General features: G+C 30.5%; 1 pseudogene; it reads right to left on the reverse strand.

Moving 5' to 3' along the window:
- The window catches only part of LOC113039430 (lysine-specific demethylase 4B-like), a 49,337-nt pseudogene that overhangs the window by 19,060 nt on the left and 16,357 nt on the right, over positions 1 to 13,920 (reverse strand).

Here is a 13,920-nt window from a genome sequence, read left to right on the forward strand (position 1 = left end):
TATTTAACCCTCCCTACCCTCCCACCCCAAATAAACAAACAAACAAACAAACAAAGCAAAGATAACTTGTATTTCAATCCAAACGTTTCCTGCTTTGTAGTTTTATTGTTACGATACTAATAGTAAAGGTCTAAGGTAAATAAAAACTTCACCTGAGCTCTGCAAAAAAAAGCAACGCAAGCGGAAAAGAAACATTTCAACCCAAAAAGATTTCACTTGATAGTTTATTATAATTCTAACAGTAAAGGTCAATAAAAACTTTACCTAAGCACTTAAAAAAAAAACGCAATGCATAACATTTATTTCAACCCAAAAACCTTTCTCTTGACAGTTTTTAAATATTACAATTCGAACAGTAAAGGTCGATAAAAAATTTACCTAAGCACTTAAAAATAAAATCCTATGGATAATGACCTTTAATTTCAACCCAAACATTTCCCGCTTGTTTTTACTGATTACGATTCAAATTGATTTGAAATGAAGCAATTAAAACCATTAAAATGAAACAATGATTTTTTTTTTCCCAGCAGGAAAAACCTCAAGTTTTCTTTCTAAAATTACAGTATATTTATTAAAATTCTAACAATAAAAGTAATTTCACTTCTATGGCAAATTGTCACAGAGACATTGTTAAAACATGTGCACAAGTTTTCGACCAGTGACAAAAACTGTTTAAATTATATTTTTCTGTATTACAATAGCTGTTACTATAACTGACCATAAATGTCATCTTAACGTGTCATTCCTACGTCACGCTATCTAAACTTTTAACTTTTATCTTTCCATAAGATACTATGAGCGAGCAATTTAACAATGTTTTGGGTTTTGCATTAAAAGCACATACTATACTCACTGCTTCCGAAACTTTTCATGGGGACATGTTTTTGAACTAAACAAGTTTCCATTTAGCATTATTTCATTTATTTTTAGTAATAGTATTAGTGATTTAGTTTCTAAAAGCAACGAAAAAGGCCATCCAGCAGATTTTTGCCAAAACCAAATAAACACAAAATTGGCCGGCACCTGCGCAGGAGCTTCTCTCTGTACGTGACTCTGGTTTTCCTCCAGTGCTCCAGCTCGGGGCTGGTGAGGCTCGTGGGCTTCAGGTGGTCCAGGACCATGTTGTCTTTCCCCTGTTTCCACAGCTCGTATCGGTCAGGCTGCAGACAGCGAACGAAGACGTCCATGGAGATCTTCACCATGTCCTTACGGCACGAGCACTACAGAAGACAAATGACAACCAACGACATTAGAACAGTTATGTCTCGAAGTTTTGATTGCATGATATACATGATGTGACACAATGACGGCTAATCAGAATGAAGGTTTATTACACAAATATGAGGAGTGATATTGGAGACTAATGAAATTGCATGGTGGGCGGGGCTAATCAGCACAATTTTTGTTCTTTCAATAATAATATAATTGGTAAAAATGTTATTAACGTACATTTATATTGCATTATATTATTTTTAAATTCAGTTTTAAAGTACACTTTTGCATGCATGCATTTTTTTTGAGATCTAGAGTAATATGAATAAAATGCTAATTAATTTAAAATGTCTTAAATATGTATAAATTTTATAAATTAAAAATATTGATGTAATAATAATGATTAATAAATAGCATAATTAAATATTAAAACACATTCATTGTTATAAAATAAAGTTAAAAATGAATACTATACGAATTGAAAATAAAAATATCTAACAAAAATTTTAATTTAACTAAATTAATATTTACATTAAAAGAATAATACAAGGTTGTCTAAATTAAAATAAAAATAATTATACTGAACATTAATACAAATATTTAAATAAAAAAATTAAATGTAGATGATTTAAATGCATTTTAATGAGAACAAAATATTAAGTTTTTCTAATATATATGCAAATTAACAAAAAAAGGACCTTAAAAACTACAAAGTATTGGGGTTCAATAAGATGAAACTATATAACAGATGAGAATCAAATGAACTGCATCATTGGAGTCGTGTCTGAAACAACGATTGAACGGAAAATGAAGGAGATAGAAAGGAGATGTGATGATTAGATGAAACAAGTCTTCACGCAAGATTATTAAACGATCAACGCCGACGACTGGAAGGAGAAAAAAACAAAACAAGCTTTTAATCGCAGAGTTTGCGCGGCGTGGACCAAAGTGAAAAAACGCACAAATCAACATCTCTCAATCAACAGCGAGAGAGAGAGAGAGAGAGAGAGAGACGGATGGAAATAAAAGTCATTTTCCTGCGAGCTGCAGTTGGCTGTATTACATCGAGCCGTTATTTCCTGCGCTGCGCCGGAGCTGCTGTTCAATTACCAGAAACATTCTGCAGCTGAAGTGAAGACAAACACAGCAAACCCTGTGTGTGTGTGTGTGTGTGTGGGCATAATAATGGCAACAAGCGCTATTCTTCACTCCGAAATGTCAATGTCTCGCAGCGTAACTCCGGGGCTTGCCATATTATGCTCTGAAATGCAATTCCAACCCGACTGGAAGGATCCGAGTCCACCTGGAAAACAAGCAGCGCTGAGGAGAGGAACCAACCAAAACTAAGAGTACAATCACACTGTGAACATTTTTCAGGAAGGAACTGAGACTCTGCTGTTTCCAAAACACTTCTACATTTCTTCAGCAAAGATTGTGACAATAGGGAGATACATCTGTGTGTGTGTGTGTGTGTGTGTGTGTGTGTGTGGTGTGTGTGTGTGTGTGTGTGTGTGTGTGCGTGTTTAAGAATATGTTTAGAAAGATAAAAAGAATGCATTGTGATTATTTTAGACCACAACAATGAAAATTAACCGGAAAAAGAGTAAATTTAAGAGTAATACAAAATAATGTATAATAATTTAAAGTAATAGGTTAAAATAAAATGTATAAATATAAAGTTAATAGTATAAATTAATAAAAATAAGTTACATAAAATGTAAAATATAAAAATAAAAAAACGTTTAACGTTAATTCTGTAGTTGAATACTTTCATAATTGGAGAAAAGGAGAAAAAAAAATGCTAAATGGCAAAAACGCCGCTAAAACTACAAATTACTGGTAAAAATTGTAAAAATAAATATATATAAACTACAGATTAAAAGATTGAAGCAACATTTTTTTTTTTAAAGAAGTTTCTTCTGGTCACCAAAGCTGCATTAATATGATTAAATATATATATATATATATATATATATATATATATATATATATATATATATATATATATATATATATATATATATTAGTGCTGTCAATCGATTAAAAAAAAATTAACTAATTAATCGCACAATTTTTAAAAAATTAATCGCGATTAATCGCGATTAATCTCGCAATTAAAAGACTGAAACTTTTTGGATATGTACATGTAAAATGTTAATAATTAATGTAAACTCAGACAAAGAAACTATTTAAATTCAAAATATGATTGTTTATTGGAATTTTTGTTTAACTTGTAACACTGATTTTCTCATGTAAACAACATACCTGCAATAAACCATCAATATCCTCCAAATTAACTGTTGGCTTGAAAGCCATATTTATTACAGAAATAAAAACACAGAAATGTAAGTACCATTTGAATTTCAAAACAATCAATGCCAATAAAAAACAAAAAATGATTTCCATGTTGAATTCTAAGTGGACTGCAAAAAAATTCCAAAGTATAGTCATTGCCAGTGCTTTAAGTGGGCCGGTATGCACCTGTACTCAGTACCGCCACTTCCAAATATAGCTCTTGAGCGTACCGCCACCTCTCCGTGCGCCCAGAACGTGCTTGTAGCGTACCGGTACGCTCATTTGGACATCTGTTTTAATAGAGGTTTTAATCTTTTACCTGCACTGCCGATTTTCAGAGCGCCCTTCACAATGCAAGCTTCCTAATTCATCCCACCCAGAGCAGAAACTACATTACCCATTCACCCCTAAGTTATACAAGTGAATAGCGCATGTGTCGCTTTTCCCACTGTTAAGTGTCAACAACTCAACGTGCCCGGAGAAGGTGTGTGAAACTCGTTGTGAGTTATACTAAAGCAAAATCTTGAGTATTTATTGTCTGATAAACATTAAAAACTGTCTGCGTCGTCCTGCAGCCCCCGCCGGCTGTTCATTGGCTGCAGCATCTTTTTTCTAAGTTCTAAAAAAATTATTCATTTATCTAATTAATCTATAGCCTATGCACAAAGATAATATGATCTTTTTGTCCCCTTTTTGTTTTATAGCTTGATAAAGAGAGAGAGCGCAAGTTGCTGCAGCTGAGGAGGACATGTGATGTTTTATACTGAAACTTTCCGTCTAAAAGTCCTTCCTTGGTCTTATCCATATTTCTTTGCACGTTGAACACACAGGCCACAACTGGAAATAAAAAAAACTGCAACCGCGTTAATTGCGTTATTTTTTTTAACGCGTTAAATATTTCAAATTAATCGAATGCGTTAACGCGCTAATTTTGACAGCACTAATATATATATATATATATATATATATATATATATATATATATATATATATATATAATTAATTAATATTTAAAATACCAGTTTCTATTTTAATATATTTTAAAAGGTAAATTATTCTAGTGATGCAGCCCTACGTTTTCAGGATTCTTTGATAAACAGAAAGAAATAGATATCTGTTGTAAGATTATAAATGTCTTAACTTTAGCTTTTGATCAATTTAATGCATCCTTGCTTAAAAAATATCAACGTTTTAAACTGTAGTAAATATATAAATTTTAAATGAAACGAACAAGCAAAAAAAAATAAAGATTTAAAGATATGTATAAAAGTGAATAATAAGGGAGTTCAAAAGTTTTTACACCGTAAAATAAAGTTGAAAAAAATAACAACAAAAAAAATGATTATTTTGACACTGAACTTTCTGAGATGAATCTCTTTTACTGCTGTATTTCTCACTTCTCAACCAGGAAATGGAAATGGAGAAAGAAACAATCACAGGCCTCTGAAGACACCAGAGCAATGAAGCTGCGTCTCATTTCTGAGATGAACATGTTAATAACTCTGTAAACTCATCGTGTCTCTCGCTCTAGACCAGGTCTGGCCATTACACCAGCCGCTGAAGGTCCATCATTACCTGTTTCTCTGAGATCTCACACATGATCGACGCTTCATTTACAATGATAAACAAAATCAAGTAATACTGTGAATATACATTTTTTTTTTTCATGCATAAAAATGTATATATAACAAATATTCACAGCATCAGCAACACCGTTTCTGCACATAACAGATTCTCGAAGAGGCCAGAAGTCAGTATTTTGTCATGAATGTGCAGGTTTCAAGATCTCTGACTAATGAGGCCCTCCATCAGACGCTTGTAGAAGAGGAAGGGAAATAATGAGAGCGACGCGAGAGAGATACAAACACTAGATCCGCTCATGCGCTTTAATTAGCCGCGTGTCTGTGATCCCACATTCAGCACATTGCTAATCATTACAATACATCCAGATCATCACGTGTGACGAGTCTCTAAATGCCAGAGTGCAACACAGGCAGGAAAAACCACTCGCACATGTGTAATATTAGAGAGAGAGAGAGAGAGAGAGAGACAAACGAGAAGGCAAGCAAGAAAGGTAGAACAGGAAAAGAACAAAAAAAACAACACAAAAGGAAATAAAAAGAACAATCAAAATAAAAAAACTAAGAAAAAAGACAAACTGGAAACGTAATGAAAAGGACAAAAAAACAAACAAGGACAAACACAAGGAGAGAAAAAGAAACAATAAATAGAAAGAACGAACAAAAAGAAAAAAAACGATTGAAAAGAAGACAAACAAAAGTAAAGAACAAACAAAAATGACAAGTAAAATTAATAAACGAAAGAACAAATGAAAAGAAAAACAAAATAACAAAAAAGAAGCAATAAATAGAAAGAACAAAGAAGAACATGAAAACAAAAAGGACAAACAAACAAACAAAAAACTAATAAAAAGGACAAACAAAAGAGAAAAAGAAACAATAAAAAGAAAACATGAAAAGGACAAACAAAAATAAAGAAATGAAAATGAAAAAGAAAAAGGACAGACAAAAAGAAAATGAAAAATAAATGAAAAGGACAAAAAGAAAGAATGAACACGGACAAATGAAAAAGAAAGAAAATGAACAATCAAAAAGAAAGATCAAGTGAAAAGGACAAACAATAAAACAAATGAAAAGAAAAGACAAACAAAAGTAAAGAACAAACTAAAATGACAAGCAAAATTAATAAACGAAAGAACAAATGAAAATAAAAAACAAAAAACAAAAAGGACAAACAAAAAAAGCAATAAATAGAAAGAACAAAAACGAACATGAAAAGAAAAAAAAAGGACAAACAAAAACAAAAAACTAATAAAAAGGACAAACAAAAAGAGAAAAAGAATAATAAAAAAACAATAAAAAGAAAGAACATGAAAAGGACAAAAGAAAAACAAACAACAAAAAGGACAATCAAAAAACAGTGAGAAGGACAAACAGAAAAGAAAGAACAAATGAAAGGAAATAAACACAAAGAAGAAAAAAAGAACAAAAGGACAAATGAAAAGAAATGAAAAAGAAAAAGGACAGACAAAAAGAAAATGAAAAGAAAGGACGATCTAAATGAAACGACAAATGAACGACAAAAAGAAAAGAAAAAAGAAATGAAAAGGACAAACAATGAATGAACACGGACAAAAAGAAAGAAAATGAACAATCCAAAAGAAAGATCAAGTGAAAAGGACAAACAAAAAGATATTCAAAAGAAAGGTCAAACAAAAATAAAGACCAAACAAACAGGACAAACAAACGAATAACAAACAAAAAGGAAAAATCAAATGAAAAACAAACAAAACTGTACAAAACCCAAGAGAAAGAAAAAAAGGGTGAAGGGATGTGACAAAAACAAACAAAAGCATCAAATGAAAGGACGAATGAATCAGGAGCGAAGCAGCAAGAATGAATGAAAGTACGTGAAATAACTAATGAAAGCAGAAAAGAACGAGTGAAAGAGTCGCGTATGGAGTTAAAGTCGCGCTCACCAGTGTGGCCATCTTGCCGTAGTCGACCCAGCGCAGGGTTGCGAAGTTCGTGGACCTCGGCGCAGTTGAAGCCGTGGTTGAATCCGGCGTGATATCCGTACGGGAACGTGATCATGAACTCGCCCTCCTCCTGCGTGATCTACAAGAGACAGACAACAGCAGCTAAATCATCACAAAATCTACGTCAATGTTTTACGCCATCTGTGCTGATTATAATGTCGCACAAAATTAATACAATACAATACGTAAGTAAGAGAATTCGATTCTTACGCCAATGTTGGAGAACTGTAAAAAGTACAGCATTTTAATAGCAAAAAAAAACCTATTACTAAAATGGTATACGATAAAAAGCTGTGAAAAAACAAGGAATTTATTTATTTATTTATTCAGTTTTTAACGCCATGTTAGCATCATAGTGATCTCTGAAAAACTTATACAAGGTATACGAATGAATGAACTATGAAATATTAAAGAAATCATGTGAATAAATTGATAAAAAATAAACAAAAGGAACAAACAACTTGCTATATTTATTAGCTATTTATTTGACGAATACTTACAAATAAAAGTCAAATTACATACGAATTAATACTTTTAAATTAAATTGACTTATAAAGGGGATAAACTACTTTTATTATTATTATTATTATTATTATTATTGAAATAATAAATTAATGATTAAACAACTAAAATGTCAACTTAATGCAATTAATTTAAATTTAATTTCATTAAAAAGTGAGGAATTGTAAAATACCTAAAAAAATTGATATAAAAAATTAGATAAATAATAATAAAGTAAAATAAAATTTATTTTGTTAATTTTATTGTTTGAATCCCTAACTAATAGATGAACACTTTAAAATAAATGTAAATAAACATTATTTATTCAATTAAAGTAAAAAAATTCCAAAGAATTATGAATTTGAAAGAAAACACAATAAAATTTAAGAAAAATGACAAATTATAAAAAAATACTTGTGTAATTCAAAAATGAATGCATGGATAATTAAAAAAAAACAAGAAATAAAAAATAAAAGACAAAAGCAAGACATAATTATGAATGTGAAAGAACAAAATGAAGGAATTAATGAAAAATTATAAACAAATTAAGGAACAAATGCATAAAAATACAATACATAGAAATGATAGAATGAAATGAAATATATACATACACACACACATATATAAATAAAAAAATAAAAGCACAAGTGTCCTTGCAAATAACTGGAGTTTGAATGTCAATATGCGCAGCACTTTCTTGTGAGTTCTGCATGTGTAATAATCATGAAGCTCTCGGCTGATCCTCGCGGGACGCATGTGTCTCTGAAGATGGAAGCGCTAGATGTTACATTTTTTCCCGGCTATTGCTCCGCTTCCCTACATATTATTAATTTCATCCGGCTGCACAGTGATCTGGGCGATGGCAACATTTAAAGGACTCAGTGAACTGTACTTTGATGAAAGAGCCAATAACTGCTGAATTAAGCTGCAAACGACACTTCAGAGGGAGAAAAAGCTGTCGCGGGAAAATCAGCCGGGACTGAGAAACACGCCGGCTTCCAGCGCTAATATCTGCAGCCATTAGCGGCTGATGGGAAAAGAAATTTGCTGTGAGAAATCCTTAGCCTCCTCTCCATTTATCGTCTCCTTCAGACCTCGGGCCCCTCAGCCGCAGGCCAAACAAAACGCTGGAAAGACATTTCCAGACGCTACGAGCGCAATTAAGGTGGAGGCGTGGAGCATGGCCGAGAGTTAGCCAGCCTTAGCTAATGAATATTTTCATTTCACCCCGTTTTCTTGCTTTGTGATCAGCAGAGTCGCTCTTCAGCATCACACTGGCGTCCATTAGAAAGAAAGTAAAATTCATTAATGCTGTTTGGAGTTATATTTCTATGCTACGTGTCTGGTTTTTCGTACAATTAAGTCCTCAGGCGTTTCTACTGTTAGCGAAATTAGATTAATTCCACACTTGTAGAGAATGCGATACTGTGTTAGTGACGATTACAGCTCAAAACTAACATAAATAAATATTTTTAAATAAAAAAAAATATATATATAATAAATACATTTAAAATGCAATATAAAAATAAAAAGACCATTAAAGTAAAAAATATTTAAAATAATTACAATGAACAAACAAAAGAAAAAAATTTGAATAAGCACCAAAAATAACATGAAAAAGTATAATAAAAATAATATGACAAAACTAATTTTTATTGGAACTGAATCAAAGGGAGAAAGTCAAGTAATAAAATTAACTCAAAATTAAATTTTATTTTAATTTTAAAAATAAAGTCTGGTATTATGGTGTACATTTGCATTACAAAAAAATCTAATTGCAAAAAATATAATTTTAATAAAAATACATTCAGTGAAATTCACTGTCAATTTTGTACATTTGTATTAAAATAAATAAATCTGTTATTTAAATATCATATATATTTGAATAAAAATATTCAAAAAAAATTACATTTACAAAATATTTAATAAAAATGAAAATGACTAATAAGAATTTTGCATTAATGCACTGTTAATTAAAAATGCTAATTATTTAGAAATAAATAATAAAAAGTATTCATTTTAAATAATTATTAAACCTAATAGCATATTAATGTGTGTATAAGTTTTCCCACCAAATATTAATACAAGTTTACAGAAGATGAGAACCAAAAACAAGACTCAAAAGTCTCAAAAATCTGACGCCAAAAAAAAAATCACTTAAAATCAACATTAAATTAATTTACAACCTACTTCCACAATGAGTGTATTTTAGAGTGTAACAGGTTGTTCAACAAGAATCGAAGTACATTTTGATTTCATGTTGACATTACATTAAGGTACTTAAAAGAATACCAAGGTATAGCATCCGAGAAACTTCCTATATACTGGTATTAAGTGTTGTGGTATGTTTCGTACAGTCTTAACTGTCACCATAATGGCGGAGCGGATGAGATTTAATGTATGATTCCTGGGTTTCTCCTCACACTCTCACTGACTGTTCACTAGCAGGAGTTTGAGCTGAAGCTCTAATAACGTCCCCAGACACACGGAGAGAGACAGACAGACAGGAAACCTGCTGAAATCAACACTTCAGCTTCTCCCTCTCCGTTTCATCTCACTCCGGCTCCACCGAGTGTCACATCGACTCAAAAGTGACAATAACATCCGTCGCATGGAGGAGCAGTGGAAGCCAAAATCAGGATTGTAAGGGTTGAGCATAATGTATAGCTGTGCTGAACTTTATCTAGCCTCATTACAGAGATTTATTCCCGGTTTAATCTCACCGTGAGGGTCTCCGGCTCATAACAATGGGAATTATCTGTGGAAATGACTAATTTGCATGGACGGAAATGGGCGGCGGGGTAAATTGAAATGTAATCCGTGGCGCGGACGCTAGCAGGGGTCCGTGGTCGGCATATAAAGAGCGTTTGTTGTGCAAATATACTTAAAGTTGTGTGTGAAGTTTAGCACCCTTGTCATCTTTGAATGCAAAGCTAAGCACTATAACACTACAATTTCTACATGCAGGCGGCCTGCGACATAAGCATTACATAAGCCTACATTAGAATTAGCATGAAAAAAGCGTATCTTCAGAGACTCCCACAACTGTGTGAAATAGATAAGTGACTAAGAGTAGCTATCTCAGATGCGTTTTCTTTAAGAAAAACTATGTTCATGAAAAAGCGTGCACTGGTAGCAATGTTAATTTTGACCGGTTGATGAAAAACAAGCTTGTGTGGATTCTAGACATTTAAACAACTCAGATAAGTTATCTAGAAATATTTTTGGAGTAAATAAAATACGTTATCATTATTTAATGAATTATCTTTTGGACTAAACCCTTTTCTTTATTTAAAGTCTGAAATGTGAGGTTTACCTTTTTATTAAACGTTTTCAAAGCTTTATTTGAACATTTCAAAGTTAGTCATGTAGTCATTTAAAATCCGGACATCATTTGCTTATGTTATTGTTTTGGTGATAATGCAAACAAAAAGTCATTTTATTTGTTGTTTGTTTATTTAAAATATAACACTTGCAGAAGGGATTTATGTGTCAGTACTTTTTGAACATTTCCAGCAAGTTTAAACAATACCGTGATGATATAAATAATAATCGTTAATAATCGATAATCGTTAATCATTAACCGATAACTACACTTTAGTTCATTAATTTTGGACACTATAATCATGTTTAGAAATTTTCATAACGTTAAATGCCTTATCATTAATTTTTTTTATAACTGAAATGTATTATGCAAATTATCAGCATGATCACATACATTTTTTATAATCAAAATGTATAATTTATTATTATTAATGATTGCATAATGAGTCTGAAATGTGGGTTTACCTTTTTATTAAATGTTTTCAAAGCTTTATTTGAAAATTTCGAACATGTTATAAGACAAACTTTTGTTAGTCATGTTTTCATTTAAAATCTAGACATCTTTGGTAATGTTGTTTCAGTGATAATGCAAATAAAAAGTCATTTTATTTGTTGTTTGTTTATTTTAAATATAAGCTTGCAGAAGGGATTTATGTGTCAGTACTTTTTGGAACATTTATTCAGCTTCATTTAATCTAATCACTTTTTGACGATACTGTGATATCAATAACTGCAAATTAACCGATAATTGTTACCCGATAACCGATAATTGTACTTTTGTTCATTAATTTTGGACACTATAATCATGTTTAGAAATTTTCATACCGTTCCATCCCTTATCATTACATTTTTTAAATAATTAAAATGTATTAAGCAAATTATCATGTAACAGCAAGATCACATAACAAATTACAATACATTCGTTTTAATTGCTTCTGTATTTGGCAAATTAATGAAACTTTAATAAAAAAAATAAATAAAAAAAACAGTTGATCATATAAGTTGTTCTTGAACGGAAAATAGTCGCATTAATTTTGATGAATTTGCATTAGTGCTTCAGCAGTAACAAATGTAGCAGATTCAGATACAAACTGGGAAAAATCTTTGTTCAGAGAAGTCTGATACTTTACATAGAAAAAAAAAATTGTTAAACGTGAACATGAAAAACCGTAAAGCTACATGTCTTATTGATAACAAATGAATAGATTGATAATTCATCAGCTCGCAAATCCAACACACGTGTAAATGATATCTGATCCTCTTATATAGCCCACCTGATCTTATGCTGATCTTTTATGGCTTTTATAGATTTGCTCTTTGCGTCTCAGTCAATATAAATTGCACAGTTGGGTTGCTATGGATGCGCTGATCTCTATAAGTCCCATCAAATACCATTTCTATGGCAACATCGAGAAACACAGACCGACTTATATAAACTGGACTATATTTAGATCATTACTGAATCTAAGACATGAAGATCGCAAGAGGTTTCTGAATGAGAAAAATTATATATTAACTGGAATAAAAAAAAAAAAGATATATAAATTTTATATTATTATTTCAGAGTTGGTAAAATTTTAATAAATTTAGTTCATTTTATTTAAATTTCAAATGTTTTTTAATGAAATTTCAATCTGTTTATTTCATTTTATGTGATAATCCGAATAATATATAAGAATTAAATTAATATACCAACAAATTGTAAATGAAATCATATATCAGTGATATTTAAAAATAATAATAAAATCATAAATTATTAAAAGCAACGTTTTTTAACTGGCATACCTATTTACTTTTTATTAATTTTATATTATTACTACTGTATTTATAATTTATTATTATTAATAATGATTCCATAATGAAATATGGAATATAAAACTAGAAATACTTGGACAATCTGCATAATAAAATTATAATTATATTAACAGAACATTTTAAAATAGTTAATAAATTAAATGGATATTTTTGTTGTTTTTATTATTATCATTTCAGTAATACTTTATTTACTAACAATATTAACAATAATAATGCGAAATAAATAATTAGAATAAAAAATGTGCTGTACTGATAAGTTTTTGATTTATAGTTAATTATTATATAATGTATTGCATAATATTACAAAAACACAAAAAGCATTGTTTGATTTTGTGAACCACTATGATTATCGTTTGCATTGATAAAATCATATTCAATTTATTCCAGTTATCACCAGCCGTATTATCTGATTGAACATTTTTGCTGTCCGAGTGACAGGAAGTGATACAACAATGTGAGAATAACTCACCCTATCAAAGGGGATGCTGTATTTCTTCAGGATGGATGGCGAAAGGAGGGTCATCTTGTGACGGAGAAATGCATCGCAGCCCTGAGAACTTCCTGGGAAAAAACCTGCAGAAAGCCACAAACAGCAAAAAGGGCAAATGTAAGACGATGCCAACGGATGAAGCCCTGAAATAAACAGACTGAAGATCTTTAAAGGGAATTACAGAAAGACATTATTAGAGGATTTTTTCTAATTCATTGTTATTAACTTCTATTATGATAAAACATTAACAATAACAATTCATTCTAATTCACAAAAACAGAATACATTAGAAATAAATTATATATACACATATATATATATATATATATATATATATATATATATATATATATATATATATATATATATATATATATATATATATATATATATATATATATAAATTTGATTTATAATTTGTATACTAATACATGTAAAAACAATTAAATATATTACTCTACATATTCATTAATTAACATCATTATCATGGTATTATTATTATTATATAATCATTATTATATTCAAAATCTTTTTAAAAAGTGGAGAGTTCCGTTCCTTGATTCTGATTGGTTGAGCCGCATTCCAAGCTGTTTCAAATTACTCTACAAACACACACTATGTTTGTTTACATTTGTCTGTTGCTCAGCAACCACTCTGTTGGAACCACAACTGTTTCTGAGGAACTACATTGTTTGGTGGAAGAATACTGTTTTAATTTAGACCA

This window comes from Carassius auratus, chromosome 22 (genome assembly GCF_003368295.1).
Source record: "Carassius auratus strain Wakin chromosome 22, ASM336829v1, whole genome shotgun sequence".
Classification (NCBI taxonomy): Eukaryota; Metazoa; Chordata; class Actinopteri; order Cypriniformes; family Cyprinidae; genus Carassius; species Carassius auratus.